At 38.2% G+C, this 17,716-nt stretch overlaps 1 protein-coding gene across 2 annotated transcripts in view; it reads left to right on the forward strand.

Moving 5' to 3' along the window:
• Positions 1-17,716, forward strand: part of AGTR1 (angiotensin II receptor type 1) — a 46,363-nt gene that overhangs the window by 11,197 nt on the left and 17,450 nt on the right. The window lies entirely within an intron of this gene.

Consider the following 17,716-nt stretch of genomic DNA (forward strand, 5'->3'; position numbering starts at 1 on the left):
GAACCAAAAATATTTAGGTTGAAATCTACTTATGAAAAATGGGAAAACCTGGTTCGGACATAGAATAAAGAACATGTTCAGTAGCTTAAAATCTTTGGTAACCATTTGCCCCATGTGGCTACTTAAATTAATTACAACAAATGAAATTAAAAACCGAATTCCTCAGTTGTACTAGCCACATTTCAAGTTCTCAATAGACACATGTAGTTAATGGCTACTGTATTGAATGGCACAGATATAGAACATTTCTATCACTATGGAAAGTTCTATTAGACAATACTATCATAAACAAACTATTAATAATGCAGTGGACTTCCACTGCTACTTGGCAAGAAAGTTTTGTGCTCTTTTATACTTATTTGGAAATTTTAAAATATTTTTTAAATTCCAGTTTTCTCAGTTGTAGGTTATCTGGTGTATAGTTAGTTCTCACAAGCCCCTTTTCCTTTTTCCTATTTATTTGCCTGTTAAAATATGTGGAATTAAATGTTTTACTTAAATATTTATTTAAATATTTTATGTACTCTTCTAAAGTTAGAGGTTTTCATTTCCTTAAAAATTGTGAAAAGTGGTACACACAATTATGTTGAGCTAATACATGGTTGTTGGCTTTTTTTACCTGAATCATTGACATCTCCAAGTAAGAAAAAACTAGAAAAGATGTAGGATCATTTTTAAGGCCAATATTTTTTCTTTATTGTTGATATTCTGTAAGATTTTATTTTTCCTACAATGATAGATGTGTCTCAATGATACTGACTTTAAACTAAAGTTGATTTACATTTTTTCAGCAATTGGAGAGCCAAGCAAAATAACTATTAGATCATTTATTTCTTTTTATCTTTTTTTATGGAAATGTGTAGTATTTTGATTTCAAAATTGTATGTATCCCAGATAACAATATTTTGTTTATCATTTTAATTAATATAATCACCCCCTTTTACAGTGTATTCTTAAACTTCTTAGTCACGATTTTTCCACTAATACGATCCTGTTATTTAACATCAGTCTCAATTACTTTCCAGTCACTTATACCTAGTAATTCAATTAAATTTGGTTCCTGGACTAACGGTTGTACATTACGCAAGGCAAGAAATTTAAAACAAATTTATCTTTGAGTTATTGAAGTATCAAGGATTTGAGATAGCTATATAACTAGCTGTGAAAAAGGCATATAAATATCCAGCCAATATTCCCTTTACAGATTTAATAGTATCATTTTTCAGTGAAAGCATAAATAATGGAAGTTTGGACCCAGTCTGGAACTGTTAAATATGAATCTGAGTCTTACCAATGAAAAAAAGGCAAAGTAAAGGTTAGCCACTTGTGGAGCTTTTTTTTTTTTCTTCAATAAACCAAAAAATAGCTTTCTTTATAGAATAACAGGTTTACTCCAAGTAACCTATTATTCACACAGTTTATCTACAGTAACATTGTTCCTAGGTTTAAATAATATAGATAGATATGCTCAACATACAACTATTAATACTTTTAACAATTAAAAGAGCTCAGAGAATTACCCTCTAAATTTAGAGGTTCTGTTTTGCCAGCAGGAAGAACTTTTCACTAGTACCAAAAGTGCTGTCCTCCTCTCCCTTCAACTAGCTAGTCATTCCTTTTAAGACTCTTGAGATGATTTGGATATATAGGAGTCATTTCTTTTAATTCTAGGAAGATCTAAGATATCTCAGAAATGTAATAGTACAGTACAGACCTGGCAGAAGGTAACCAGTTATCTGGAACTAGGTCTTTGGCATCTTTCCAGATTTGGAACAAAATACTGGACTCTCCCTGGGCATCCGTGAGACAACAGGAGCAATGTCATACCGCAAGTCCAAAATCCAATCAGGAGCAGACTTCCTTCTCCTCTTATCCAGGCGAAGCCAAAATACTTCTGCATACAGCATGGGCCACCATAAAAAGCAAACAAAGCCACTGTAGATAAAACCAAGCAGTGGGTAAGGCTGTCTTTTGACCTAGAGTCTGAACCCTGGCTCCTCAGTGATGCTCCAGGCCAAAGAGCAAGAACACGATGGGCATTTTGCTGCCTCTTGGTCCCTCCAGTGCGGTCAGTGTACAGAGCAGGAGGATAAAACAACTCAGTATCTTCCTGAACAATGCAGAGAAGGAAATCCAACCTGCTTTGGCAGTGTGAAAGCAATGCAAATTTGAGTCATTGATGACCATAGCTTCTTATGTGATATAGAAGTTTATTCTGTAACACTAATGGCCCAGCCATATTTTATTCAACTCTAAACCATTAATGAATGCTCATCTTCATTCTACATAGAACGTATTTATCTGTACACAACTGAACAAATAGGGAATGTTGGAAATGGCCCTGTGAGAAGTACTGGCCCACAATGCATCTGCTTGATTTGGGGCATTTGAAGTAGTTAGTATAGGTCCCTCTGGATTTCTGCTAGAATGTTGATTTAACTAGATCAATGAACTAGACACATAACATCTGAATTAAAGAGTGAGAAATACAATATGAACCAATTAAGTGAAGGAAAAATTTACTATGAATAAAATAATAAATGTCAATAAATTTAAAAATTGACTTCAGTTTCCTTTATATGACAAATGTAACAGGTCTAATTTGACATCTTAAAATGAAGAGATCTATGTGTAATCTATTTTGTGATTTTTATCTTCTTAGGAGTATGTTTTGATATCTTTAACCTTCATATTTAATTTTTTTTCTTTTATCAGTTTCTATGGTGTAAACATCCATCAATCCATATTGGTTGACACACACACATATATATATATATATATATATCTCAAGAGAAAGTAATGCTGCAATCCTTCTCAGCAATTTATTCTAACAATTAAGAACCCTTGGGGCTTCCCTGGTGGCGCAGTGGTTGAGAGTCCGCCTGCTGATGCAAGGGACACGGATTCATACCCTGATCCGGGAAGATCCCACATGCCGCAGAGCGGCTGGGCCCGTGAGCCATGGCTGCTGAGCCTGCGCGTCCAGAGCCTGTGCTCTGCAACGGGAGGGGCCACAACAGGGAGAGGCCCACATACCGCAAAAAAAAAAAAAAAAAAAAAAGTAAAATGTGAACTGATGCGAGGGACACGGATTCATGCCCTGATCCGGGAAGATCCCACATGCCGCAGAGCGGCTGGGCCCATGAGCCATGGCTGCTGAGCCTGCGCGTCCGGAGCCTGTGCTCTGCAATGGGAGGGGCCGCAACAGTGAGAGGCCCACATACCGCAAAAAAAAAAAAAAAAAAAGAACCCTTAAGCTAAATAGAATAATTCATTTCACAGGAAACTCTTATTCAATATGTATAATTAGTTTTAGTTAACTTTATTAATGAAATGCTGCAAATCAATTAGGTTTGCAATAATCAGATCCCAAGGACCCAAGAGGGGCCGTTTCCCTCACAAGAGGGGAAGGTGATATACAATTTGGTTGGGAAGCAAATGTAATTAGATTTGATCAGTTGAATATTCCTGTCCTGATGTGGAATTAGGCACATACCCAAGCCTGAGTTTATAGTTGGAAAGAGGTAGAAAAAGCAGCATGACTTAGAAAATGTCTTCATGGTCCTACTGACCACAAACTAACAGCCAAAGTGGGCCTTTGAAACCACAGGTAGACAGGTTTTCTTCCGACAGGGCTATGTTTACATTTGTTTTTCAAATCTGAATGTCTTTAAGTAGAAGAGCACATGAACTCAACTATTTGTCACTCCTTAATGGCACTTCACGCATTTATCTAACTGCCTAAATCCTGATGGCATTTCAGTTTGCAACTATTGTGACCTAGAAGTTTATTACTGAACAGGTGTGGGGTAACTCTAAAGTTCCTTTCTTCTGACTCTAAAATAAGAATATCAAAGAAATGTCATGACAGTAAAAAAGTCTTCTGAATGAAAGTTATATTAAACACAAGGTATTCCTATTTAGGGCTGCAGTTTGCAACAGATTCTGCTGTTATTCACTCAATAAGTATTTTTATTGGACACCTACATGCCAGTCACTATTTTCAGCATTAAGGACAAAGTGTGAGCAAAGCAGACAAAAATCCCTACCCTCATAGAACTTACATTCTAGTGCATGTAGACAGAAAAACAAGTAAAGTGTATATGTTGGATGGCATGAATAATGGAAATAGAATGTGGAAGCAGTGAGGGAGAAGGGCGCAGTTTGTAAAGGGAGTTTAGGGAAAGCCTGCTTAGTAAGAAGGAAGGAACTATGTGGACATCTGGAGGAAGATGGCTGTATGGAGAGAGCAGAGCAAATGCAAAGGCCCTGAGGCAGCACTATACTGGCATATTCGAGGCACAGCAAATAGGCCAGTATCCAAAAAGCCAGTATTCAAGGGTATAAACTGACAGGTAGACTAGAGACATATTTAGAATGGATGCTAGAAGAGGGGAACAAATGAAATTTTTAAACTGAAATGGTTTAAATATTTACTTTGCTGGCATATTATATTGAATATATTGAATTATATTGAATACTGGCATATTCGAGGCACAGCAAATAGGCCAGTATCCAAAAAGCCAGTATTCAAGGGTATAAACTGACAGGTAGACTAGAGACATATTTAGAATGGATGCTAGAAGAGGGGAACAAATGAAATTTTTAAACTGAAATGGTTTAAATATTTAAAATGCTTTGAAATATAGTGGAATATTTTCACACAAGAGATTTTAAAAAGAAGTCAGGTCCATGATTCAATCCCCAGTGACTGGTTCAGTAGCCATCATGGTCAGGGGCTACGTCTAGAACTCTAATCACTAAAAATCTGCATTTGATGTCAGTTCCTCCTGGACAACCAAATGACTTGTTTGGCACCTTTGGTATACCCCAAAAACACTTTGCCTATCACTGACCTGTAATCCCATGTCTCTGGGCCTGAAAATAAAGCTCCCTGCAACAGAGTTAGTGGTGCATGACATTACCATTAGATTATTTTTAGTGAAAGCTTTGCCTCCTGACACAAATGCACTGATGAACTTAATAGTTCCTGGGGCTACCACTGAATGCAAAATGACTTCATATACTGGTTATTCCATTTAAATTATTTTATCTTCAAGTCCAACAAAAAGAAAATTCTAAATAAAAAGATACATTTGGGATTGTATATGTGGCATCCATCCACATAAATCTGAAATAAAATTATTTAATGGAAAATTTCAAATTCAGCCACCTCTAAATATGTAAGATAGTCTGAATGAGAAGGAACAATTCTGACTTTGTATTTTTTTTTAGTGGTAGTGTTTTCTCATAATCCCATGCCTTTTTCCTGTCCTGCTATTCTTCAAGGTTTCCTAATGAGAATTAGAGAACAGGCATATTTAACAATCTGTATTTGCAGGTTGTAAACAAGAAAATGAAGACTAATAGTTTCTCTCCTGCTAATTTGATTTTCGACAGCTCCTCTCCTACCAGCTTAGGCAAAGGACTTAGTTACTATTTCCAGCAGATGGGGCCAAGGAAAAGACAATCATCTGTGATGTCATGCTTCCCCCAAATAGGCCAGCTGCCTTTCAGGCCTCGGTTAGAGACTTCTAACCGAAGAAATGAGAAGTGATCATGAACAGAACGAGGAAAAAATGCAATTTCCTTTATTCTAGAAAAACAATACTCAGTGGCTGGTTCACAATGCTACAGTAAAACATTTTCATACATTTCTCCTGCACATGTGGAGAATTATAAGGTATGCACTTAGAAGTAGAAATGCTGATTTGATTTCCAAAGTGGTAGTGATAGAAGGAGGCTTCTGGAAACGGGGTTGTGCTGAGTTGACAGAAAGGTAAAGGATTCAGTCCTTAACTGGTAATATGTGACTGGCTCTCTAAACTGAAATATAACCCCAAAAGAACTTCTTCTGGTACAATTCCAGGTCCCAGGGCTAGTTAATGGTACAAATATTTATATACAACTATACAGGAATGTATTTCCCAGGACCCCTCTTATCATTGACATCTCATAAAATCAGCCCTGCAAAAGAACTAGAACATTCTGAGAACATACAACACGTAACTTTAAATGAGGAAATTTCCTTTTCTCATGCAAAAGCATGAAAGTTGGTTTGAATTGACATGGACTTCTGTCCAGGCCAGGGCCTGTGATTTCAGGAAGCATGTATCTCTTTTGAAACTCTAGTGTGTCCTTGGAAATGGCTGCGTAAAGGCCAAACTGCCAAAGTCTATTCCTTCTCCTCTGAGTAAAATCTTTTAGTTGTATGTCAGTAGCTGGTCTTCGTTCTCCTCAGTGCTTGTTGCAAAATACCACAATTTTCATTCTAAACCCCAATAGTATTAGGAAGACAAGTTGAGTTAAAATAATGCCTGTAATTTAATAAGTATTCTGTCCCTAATAAAAAGCTAGTTAGTCACAGCTTCGTTCAAATCCCTCTCCCCCAGATTTTTCTCCTGAAAGGAGATACTAGACAGCATTTTAGGTAAAACAAACTTTCGTCAATCGCTAAGGATAAGGTAATAAAAGGGTTGAAAATAGCATTTTAAGCATCATGTTTTTTCTTTAAATTCCCTGAGGTTGAACAGATTCTTAAACTTCATTTCTTTAACTGCCCTGAAAATAGTTTGTCTCTAGTTGACTCTTATTCAGGGCAATGTTATATCTTCTTAATCTAGTAGAGTCACAAATTTAAGTCATCAACCTGAGCAAGTAATTGAAATGGTACAATCTTCTCACTCAAAAAAAATAAAAAATCCAGGAATGAATCATCCTTGAAACTCTCCCAACTTGCAGTCTAGTTTCATGGGTGAAAACTTTGGGAGACCAGTTTGGGAAGCAACCAGAGCCTGGTAGTTTCATACACTTGATCTTATCACCTTCTCACAACAACACTTAAAAGTAACTAGGATTAAAAAAATAAACTTGTTATTTAATATGGTAATAAAGTGTTTTTATGTGGAAAAATAAATAAATAAAATAAAGTATACCTCAGTAAACCTGGAAAAAAAAAGTAACTAGGACTATTGCCATTGTATTATATTGCTATTTTTTTATTTTATTTTTTTTATATTGCTATTTTTTTAAATGCAGACACAAAGAGAATGTAATAGTTAACATCTATTAATTGGACACTTAGTTGGTCAGGCACTGGTTTAGTCACTTTATCTCCATTTTCTTAATTCACAAAAACAAAACAAAACTGCAAGCTAGGTTTTCTTATTGGCTTCATTTTTTCACAGACAGTGAGTCTAAGGGGCCCATCTTGCTAACCAATACCAGAGCAATAACTGAAATTTTGGACTGACTCCAAAGCCCTAGTTCTCATTTCTCTCCCAGATGTCACCCATCAAATTCTTCAAAGCCTGAGATCTTCCTTTTTTCAATTAACTGCTACACTAGCAGCATTTTTTTATGTATATGTATACAAGCGAACACTGTGCTAATATTTAATTATAGGTTTATACTGATGTTGGATGCAAGTATAAGCTAGCATCATCTTGAATGATAGTAGAAGAGTCAGGAGCTCTGAAAGTAATGTTCAGGATTAGGTAAAGCAGGTATTTTTCTGTCACATTTCAGTGAGAAAATTAATTCATATGCCACCAGCCATATGCAGAAATGCAACAGGAAATGAAAAACTTAACTACTTTAAATAATGTGGTCTGCAATACAAATTGTTGCACTGTGAATTCGTTTCCTTCTGCTGTAGAATTGATCATTTGGATTATATAGGCAAGCGGTGTAAGACATTACTAAAATTATCCTTGAATCCTAGCTTTGAGATCTATATAAAACACTAGGCAGTTTCCCTGAGAACACATAGAAAACACTTTTTTAAAGGATTGGGATGGGTTATTTTCCCTTCTGTTAAATATTAGCCTTTGAAATGAACTCAGATGATCTGCTAAATAACATTTGCAAGTTGTGTTTTAATAAAGTGACAGACTGAGAGAGAAGCCACACTAGACCTGCTTATGCTTCTGGAGGCGTTACAGACCAGGAACATTATGCAATAATGCCTTTTAAAAGAAGGGAGCCACTTAGCTTTACACCTTGCCTGGCAACAAATGTAGACACTTACTCCAAACTTGGGGGTAATTAGAATCTATGAAAATCCAGCATCTAAATCCCAAACCCCTGGTGCAATACATACTCAGTAAATTACCGTTTTTTACCTCTAGTATTTTCAACACTTTCATTTAAGTATGTGAATATATGAGTGTGCGGTGTTTTAGGAGGCCTGCTCTATAATGCTATGGAAAGGTTTCATCACTATTAATCAGGTATGCAGTAAATGGGACACCTCATTTTTTCCGTTTCTGGAAGGCTCAGAGCCTTTGCTGCTGCTGGCAGAAGGCAGACCCCAATGCATTATGCTAGTGAAAAATCCCCGGCAAACATGGAACCCAGTGAAAATGTGGGAGACACAACTTGCAGTCGCTACCACTGGCAATCATCGCCACTATTACAGCTTTAATCAGGCAAGCCAAGGCTCATGCATTTGTTTATAAAGTTGCAGCAAAGCCTTATAAATTAAGCCTGAAAGAACATTAAGTTTTAGTCTAATCTTGGATCAACAAGAAATTCTTATTTAAAAGCCTTCATAAAAGTAGTCAGATTGGTGTTTTAAGAACTAAACCGAATTACACTGCTTTAACCTTTCTTTTGTTGCAATAGGAAAATAAATGCTTTAAGAATTAAAGTTAAAACACAGAGATCTTAAAATGTGTTGGAGGAAAAACTACAGAAGATAAATTTGTTCCCTGGACTTGTAACTGGCTGTTGATTTCCGGGTTTCTGAGTGTGAAGGTGTACTGTCTCCTGGACAGTGCAGGGAAGACTTGGTACCCTTCTGAATGAAAGGGTGCCTATTAGCTTTTCTCCTTCACTTCCTAAAGTGTTGTGATTTTTATTCCCTGGTGTTATGTTTTTAAAAGATTTTAAAACATAGAAATAGGTGTTGAAATTGAGAGCTGAAAGTCTCAACCAGTTGGGTATGATTTTTTTAAATAGGTAATACAGACCTCTAGTGGTTGAACAGTTTGAAAGCCTCTGCAAGAAGAGGAAATTGTGCATCAGGTGCTTGCATTTTTTTTTTTTTTTTTTGAATTTTTGCGGTACGCGGGCCTCGCCCGTTGCAGAGCACAGGCTCCGGATGCGCAGGCTCAGCAGCCATGGCTCACGGGCCCAGCCGCTCCGTGGCATGTGGGATCTTCCCGGACCGGGGCACGAACCCGTGTCCCCTGCATCGGCAGGCGGACTCTCAACCACTGCGCCACCAGGGAAGCCCAGGTGCTTGCATTTTAAAGAGGCAAAACTGTTGCTAGTTACAATTACAATGCAAAATTCACATAGTTCATACAAATCAAAAAAAGGTAATACTGGGCAGCAAGGGAAGATGGAGCACTTCCCATCCTTTTAGGTGCTCTCAATTCTCCCAAGACAAAAGCAAGGACCCCTCCCATCAAAGTCCCAGCGAGAAGTCTGGATCTGTACTGGTTTTCCTCTGAAAGATTAATGTCCAATTCACTTGTTATATGAATGGAGCTGGCAGATATCTGCGTTATGTAAAAATAGATTTTATTTTCCTTGGCACACAGTTTTGCCTCCATGAGACTCTTCTTCCTCTAAACTCTAAACTCCAACTCCCCGTGAAAATGCAAGAGAATCTCACACAGCCACTGCTTGCCTGTCCTTTCCCAGGTTCTCTCCATGGGGACAGCCACACTCCACTGGACTGGGGCTCAGTGTCTGGGGTGTTTCTCCATCTCTATGAGGTGCAAACTATTGGATCCGTGCACAAGCTTCGGTGATTATTAAATGTCTCTCTAGACCAGCGCTTCTCAAACATGAATAGCTACACAAACTACCTGGAGAATCTTGTTGACATTCAGATTCTGACTCAATAGGTGTGGAATGGGGCCTGAGATGGCTTTACTAGAAAGTTCCCAGGTGATGCTAACGCTGGCATCCAGGATCACAGCCGGGAGGAGCGAGGAGACGCTCTAACATCTCTAATTTTTTATTACACTTTGTGTTTCACTGATTTCTTCATCTTTCTCTTCTTTTTTACTTCAATGGCATCTCAAAATTTAATTTTTGACTTTATATAACTTTTAAAGTTCTCTTTCACTTGACTATGTACAAAAATCTCTGGGAACCTGTTATTCAAGTATTGTAAAGTTGACCTTACATTTTAAGAATGGATTCAGTGTCATCTGTTTAGTTTGGTGAGTTCAAGGTGGTTGTGAGCACCTCTCTAGCACTTGAAGTAATTAGGCATTTGTAACCACAATTAAATACCTGATTAGCCATACTGGGAGAGTGTCTGAGATCGGGTTTAGTGCGTGCTGAAAAACTACTAAGGGCCCAAGGTAACATCCGCATCGTAAAATCAGGCAGAATAAAAAGCACAAGCTGAAACCCTTAAGAGTCAACAGATCAGAGTAAAATATGGGAAAAACATTTCTCAGACAAAATCCATCATCCAAATAAGTTCCTATCATGGCATGTTATCAAGCTTAATTTTGAAATCCATAATTTTAGAACTTATGTCATGGGGTAGTCTTGAAAAGCCTCCTGCAAACTTTTAACATCCAGTTTCAAATCAAAAATAGTATATTAACAGGCTGTAGCATGGAGGGAGTACATAAATTATCATCATTGCCCTGCATGAACAGTAATTCACAGATCTGGCTCAGACACGACTTAGATGAAATAATTAACTATGTATAGTACTTAACAGTATAAAAGTAATTAATCTAGCCGCCTCATACTGGTTTGGCCTAAATAAACATGTAATAAAAAAAAGCCATAGATTTTAGTATTTTTTCACTCAATGTTACTACTTTAGTAAGTTGGAATTTTAATATGGCAGAAGAAAGATATCTTTCCCTTAAAGAAATAACACTTTCTTTTCAAATGTTAAAGTACTAAACTATAAGCGGAATGAGTTCTGTTAATAACTGTGCACAGATGTTCTCAAGTAATAGTATTATGCATTCTGCTTCACAGGAATTTGGCGAACATGATTATTTTAAATTATGGTGTAAATAAGAAAAAAAATCGATTTTTTTAACCACAAGTCACATAGACTCTGTTGAGGTACTGCAGTTGTGTGGCGGTGTAGCTTTGGCAAAATGTTTCAGATAAACTTGTTTTTTGCCCCATGGGTTCTGAGAGGAGACAAGTGGCCTTTGGCTTATAGACCCTTCATCAGCAGGTCTACAAGGTAAAGGGCAGGGTCATTAGTTGGTATGAGGGCAAACAAATAAGGCAAGTATCCCTGTTTGGGCAAGAGAAAAGAGCTCGGGTGATTTCTGCGAGGGAGAAAGAGGTGCACCCCATGCAGGTCTTTTTTTAAAGTCCACTTTCAACGTATGGCTGCTCCTTTGCCTATTTTTTTTTTTTTTAATGTTTATCTATTTATTTGGCTGCTCTGGGTCTTAGTTGCAGCACACGGGATCTTCATTGTGGCACATGGGATCTTTAGTTGCCGTATGTGAACTCCTGGCTGCAGCATGTGGGATCTAGTTCCCTGACCAGGGATAGAGCCCAGGCCCCCTGCACTGGGAGCGCAGAGTCTTAGCCACTGGACCACCAGGGAAGGCCCTCCTTTGCCTAATCTTATAGACCACAACATGTTCTATATGACCCCATTGCCTAATCATTATATTATTATCCCTATTTCATAAATAGACAAAGAAGACAAGGAAGCTAAGTAATTCTTCCAAAATTAAATAGCACACAAGATGTAGGTCAAACTCAAACCCAGAGACTTCTACTTCTAGCCAAGATGGAGTGAGAGAGATTTACTGTCTCACCAAAAACAACTACTAAAATATTATATATATATATATGAATATATATATGAATATATATGAATATATATATAAATATGAATATATAAGAATATATATGTGTGTATATATATATATATATATATATATGAGAAACAATGATTTTCAAGACAGTGGACACCAGGCAACAAAGGACAGTAGTCTCTGAGGGATAGGAGACAAATGAAGTGAGCCCCAGATCACACTGCCTGCAGAAAGCTCCAAGCCAGGGCTCAGAAAGGATAATTCAGAAGGAGCTCCCAGGTCTCCTACAGCTGTGGAGACGGAGCTGGGGTCCAGAGACGCAAGGAGCTAGAGATCACAGAGCAGAGTACCAGACGCTAGAGAGCTTTACAAAGAAAGAGCGTGGAAATCTGAAAGGTCCCCCCTGTGTTTCAGTGCATGTGAGTGAGTTATCACCCAGAAGGATTAGAGGGCACACTCGGCAGAGATCAAGCAGAGCCAGAAAATAGTTGTTGTTCCCACGAGCCTGAGGGGTAAAACTCATAATTCATGGGACATCAGGTAGCATATTCACAAGGGTTTTGCCTCAAGAATAGGAAAAAATTAGACTAAATGCTTCTCTGGCCCCACCTAACAAAGCTTAAAAGCCAGATCTGAAGGAATCAAACCGTTTGCAAGTAATGTAACTGCTTCCCAGAACAGAGCTGGAGAATTTATGTAGGAATACAAAAACATTCAATAGCCAACAAGGTGAAGTTCACAGCGCTTAGCATCCATTCAAAAATTACCAGGCATGCAGAGAAGCAGGAAAATAAAATCCATAAAAAGAAAAGAAATCAATTAATAGAAACAGACCTAGTAATGACACAGATGATAGAATTCCATATGTTCAAGAAGCTAGGCGAAAGTCTGAACATATTGAAGAGACATGGACAATATTCAAATGTCTGAAATAGAATTTCTGGAGCTGAAAACTCAAACCAAGACTTCAGACATTATGACCATGTTCCTTCCACTGCCCCCACCATATTCTTCCCTGGATCATGAGTTTGATCCCAGTGGCCTCATACTTACTACTTGCTTAATACTGAAATTCCCGGATGAATACTTCCTTTTAAGAGGGGTTTAGCAGCTGAAGACAACAGACTTCCCGAAGGGCTCCACATGGGCCCTTTCCCAACCCACTTTGACTCCCCCAGCCCCGAGGCCCTTCTCTGGCTCGTGGAGCAGATGGCACCACTGTCCATGGACTGACACTCCACTCTGGCATGGACTCCTCATTAGAGTCGCTACTAGCAGTCCTTAACATGGCACCTTCCTAATTATAAGAAAGTTTACATTATCAGACCACCATGTTCCATCTCGATCTTCCATCTCACATGAAAACTCTATAGTTTGAAACAGCATGAAATTTGTTCTCTTCACCCAAAATACAATTAAAATGGAAGTTAGTATTGATACTTTTGAAGCTTCCCACCCTTCCCATCCAAGGCACTATGTATAAAACCATGAACTGTGTTCTTCCAGCCAATGAGGCAATTAACCAAAATGTACATGTTGTCCTTTTACAGAATTCAAAATATGCTCATGAGAATTAAACTATCTTTCCAACCAAGCTAAAAAAATCAATTTACTTGTCTAGGAAGTTTTATTAGGGCTAGAATTCCAAGAAATGTATATGCTAGCCAAATATTACTGTTCATCAGAAATGCTCCATATGCATCCAGTATTAATCCTGTGTAATTCCCTCAGTCAATGTACCCACTTAACAGCAGATATATTCTCTCTATGTATTTTGTGTGTGTGTGTGTTCCTAAACTTGCAGTGAATGAATTTAGAAAAAAAGTATCAAAAACACAAACGTAGCCTTGCAACACAAATATGTAGATAATTTCATGCTTGGAGCATCACAGTTCACTTTAGAAACACTTTACTTGACAATGAAGCTTTCAAGAATAAGTATTTTTCAGCACTTACTGAAAATGTTTTAAAATCTCACCTCATCACCAGTTATATAACCAGGGCCATGTGGTCGTTGTGGCTCTATGAAATGGCATCAGGCCCCTTCACTACTGATCGTCTTTTGGGCACTAGATGATACTTTTTGAGTAGATGTTGAAATAATGTGCAAGAACCAAATATCACAGATTGTGTGCTGTGTTCACCCACATGGAGACATCACTTTAGTGAAATGCAACAACAGCTCTAGAAAACATAACAGTATCTTTACCAACATATAAAAAGGAAAAAGGAAACGTAAGTTGCTGGCAAGATCAAAGAAGCGGGGAGGTGCAGTACCGGCTGCCATTCTGAGACGGTTCTCAGACTGCACCAGGCTAGTCTTATGAGAGCAGGGGTGGGTAATACCTCATCTCATCATATCTCTTTGTTTTCCCACTACCTGCTACTCCTTGGTCATGGATTATTGTTGAATGTGGAAGTGGAATGGGGGATGTCTAACAACAGCACACTTCAAGTATTTAGTGTATTATAAAAACACTGGAATGGGGGTTTGCAGCATCTTGCTGGGGCTTAAAGTCTCTTTTCTTTTTTTTTTTTTTTTGCGATACGCGGGCCTCTCATTGTTGTGGCCTCCCCCATTGCGGAGCACAGGCTCCGGCCGCGCAGGCTCAGCGGCCATGGCTCATGGGCCCAGCCGCTCCGTGGCATGTGGGATCTTCCCGGACCGGGGCACGAACCCGTGTCCCCTGCATCGGCAGGCGGACTCTCAACCACTGCGCCACCAGGGAAGCCCGAAGTCTGTTTTCTTAATTGTAAAATTAGGTGGTTGGCCTGGATCCCGAGTTGTAAATTGGCAGCTCTTGGACCAAATTTGGTCTGCAAAAGAGTTCTGTTTACTTCCACGCAGTGTTGATTTTTTCTCATTTGCTTTAGTTGAAAATATTTCAAAATAGGATATTCCAGGTAAAATTTGAAATTTCCAGCTTATCTTAAAAAATCAGCCTGTATCTTCCCCTGATCACCACTGGCACAATTAAGAATCCCCATCCCCACCTCCTCTGAGAAAGGGGAAGTGTCCACCACCATGGTCCACTACCATACCCACTTCACCCATCTCTGTTGCTCCCAGCCCCTATAAGTATTTAAACATTTGAACCCTGAAGCATGTAATTCCTAGGGCCCGTTCCAGCAGCAAAATGTTATGAATCTCTGACTCAAGTTGTCTCAATAAAAGCAAAAAACTATAGAGAATAATATTTCAACTACATTCTAGGTTAAAACAGACTTTGCTTGGGTAGCCTGACAACCAAGACCCCATTTGGAATATCGTAATTGTGTATGTTTACAGGGACAAAGGGCATACATATAGTTTGTAGGTCACCCACCCGGCGGATATGGAATTTGATTGTATCGCGAATGTGCCCCTCCTACAGTCTCGTTATGGCTTCTTCTTTGTCTTTGGATGTAGAATATCTTTTTTGGTAGGTTCCAGTCTTTTTTGTCAATGGTTATTCAGCAGTTTGTTGTGATCTTGGTGTTTTCGTGAGAAGAGGTGGGCTCAAGTCCTTCCTGTCCACCATCTTGTCTCTGCCTCCCCTGGTGTCTCTAAGGGCGTACATATATATTCCTGTATTTCTCTCAAGAAGAAAAGCAATAAATATGACCCCTAAATTTCCTTCTATAGCAGAAATTTCTGTGACTTCCTGATCTACACTGAGACAAAACTACACTCCAAACCTAAATCGAAAGTCCATAGTTACAGAATGACTTTTTCCTGTAAAGAGAACATCTTAATTTGTTGATGTAACATGAAGCTTGTTATTTATCTAGAGAATGGCTTTTAAGCGGATCGTTGGCATGCATATAACAATGCCTACTGAAACAGACTGATTCCTAGACATATTTTCTCTGTATCAGAACCTCTTCATATCCAAAATTATTAGCATATTATGTTATTCTCACAAAGTTCTAATGAACTGCACAAATCTGCCTGCTCTATTCTGAGTACAAAAATATTTAGCCTAATTTGTTTTTCCATTATTTTATATAGTAATAAAGTAATATCAAAAATGTTATTACCAGGGGCTTCCCTGGTGGCACAGTGGTTGGGAGTCCACCTGCCGATGCAGGGGACACGGGTTCGTGCCCCGGTCCAGGAAGATCCCACATGCCGTGGAGGGGCTGGGCCCGTGAGCCATGGCCGCTGAGCCTGCGCGTCCGGAGCCTGTGCTCCGCAACGGGAGAGGTCACAACAGGGAGAGGCCCAAGTACCGCAAAAACAAAAAAATGTTATTACCAGAACTAATACAGTGTTTTATAATTATTAGAAAGTGAATCTCATGAAGTCATATTAAAAAACAACAATTACCACATGCTAAGTCAGATAATTCAAGGAAGAGACATATGAATACTAGGGGGGCTGTTGGCAAAGATATTTTTTTCTCTCAATCCTACGCTTTGAAGGAAATTTTTGCCATTTAATTAGTTTAAGTATGCTTCATCAACCAAAGGTCTATAGTATGGTATTTTCCCCCCTCCAGCTTAAAGTACTCTTAAAATCATCTACACTTTAGGTGTTCACACTTTCACTTCTTTTAAAAATGGATCCTTCCTGGATCCTTTACATTGCTTTATGGGATTAACAACAAATTGTATCACCATACTGTATTGTATTGACAGAGCTCTAACATCATGCCAATCTGTTTCTTAGCCATGTGTAATAATGTGACAACTTATACATATATATAAATTTATGGGGTAATTCACTTAGTATTTGGTGGGGACATATGAATATATATTGAGAATATATAAAATGATAGTAAAAAGATATTTATTGAGTGTTTAATATATGGCAATCTTTTTTCCCCCATGTTGTATCTAACCCTCATGTTAACAGCAAGTTTTTATCCTGTTTTAAAAGACGAGGACACTAAGGCTCAATGAGGATGAATAAATTAGCCAGTTACAAGATTAGTCAGAGGTTGAGCCAGGATCTTACCTTTGTGACTGCAAAGCTTACGGTTTGTTTCCCATGATGCCTGCCAGCCACCAGACTCTGCTAACGTTAATTAAATTAATGTTCCCTTTTAAAATTCTAAGTACTGGATATATACCTCTTGATATATAGATTAGCTTTCCACTTCAGCCATATATTAAACTTGTTTTTATGGTATATAGTCTGTTCACACTGAATGAGTATAATAAATTATCTTTTGAGGAAATTATTTTAAACATAGAATCTTACAACATTCTTACAAGGGAGAGGTAGAGGCTTTATCATCTCATTCCCATTGGCCAGAGCAAGGTCCAATGAAGGTTTAATGATTTGCCTAAGGTCTCAATTTCTAGAACGGCAAAGAAAAAGCCACCAAGTCCTCCACCCCCCAGTTCCAGACTACTGTTTGTTCTCAGTCTTTTTTTTTCCCTCTGTTAAACCCTGCAATCAACTGATTTCTACTCTTCAACTTCTTAAATTATGTTGCTTTTTTACTCACCACTATTGGTTTTATATATTAAGATTCAGCATCAGCATTTACCACATCTTTTAACTTCCTAATTCTGAGTGTTTCCATCTGATTGCTTATTTTTGAACCTTATGGGCTTTTTCTTTATTTCAGTTTTATCCCAATTATCCAGGAAAGGCTGCCTGAGTCTTCTGAAAGCTCTGATGTTCTCAATGAAAAGACCTTCTCAATGACCTTGTTTGTCTCCCATGGAGTTGCATATCACAACTTCAAATGTCCCACTAAAATGTTACCCATTTGGCATCAGTATACAGAAAAGGCTGCATTCTGTGATAAGAAGTACAGCAGTGTTTTCCTAGTGAGAGAACAGAGTCCTCAATGGTTTTGGGGAAGTATAATTTCCTCAGATTTAGCTGGTATTTCAAACACAATGGTGCTTTTCTTCTAGAACTAGTCAATAAGAAATCTGTAGGGAAAAATACCACAGGAACCAATAAACAATTAAAATTTTGGTCATAGAACTCTATTAATATTGGTCCT

This window comes from Neophocaena asiaeorientalis, unplaced genomic scaffold, assembly GCF_003031525.2.
Source record: "Neophocaena asiaeorientalis asiaeorientalis breed wild unplaced genomic scaffold, Neophocaena_asiaeorientalis_V1.1 scaffold118, whole genome shotgun sequence".
NCBI lineage: Eukaryota > Metazoa > Chordata > Mammalia > Artiodactyla > Phocoenidae > Neophocaena > Neophocaena asiaeorientalis.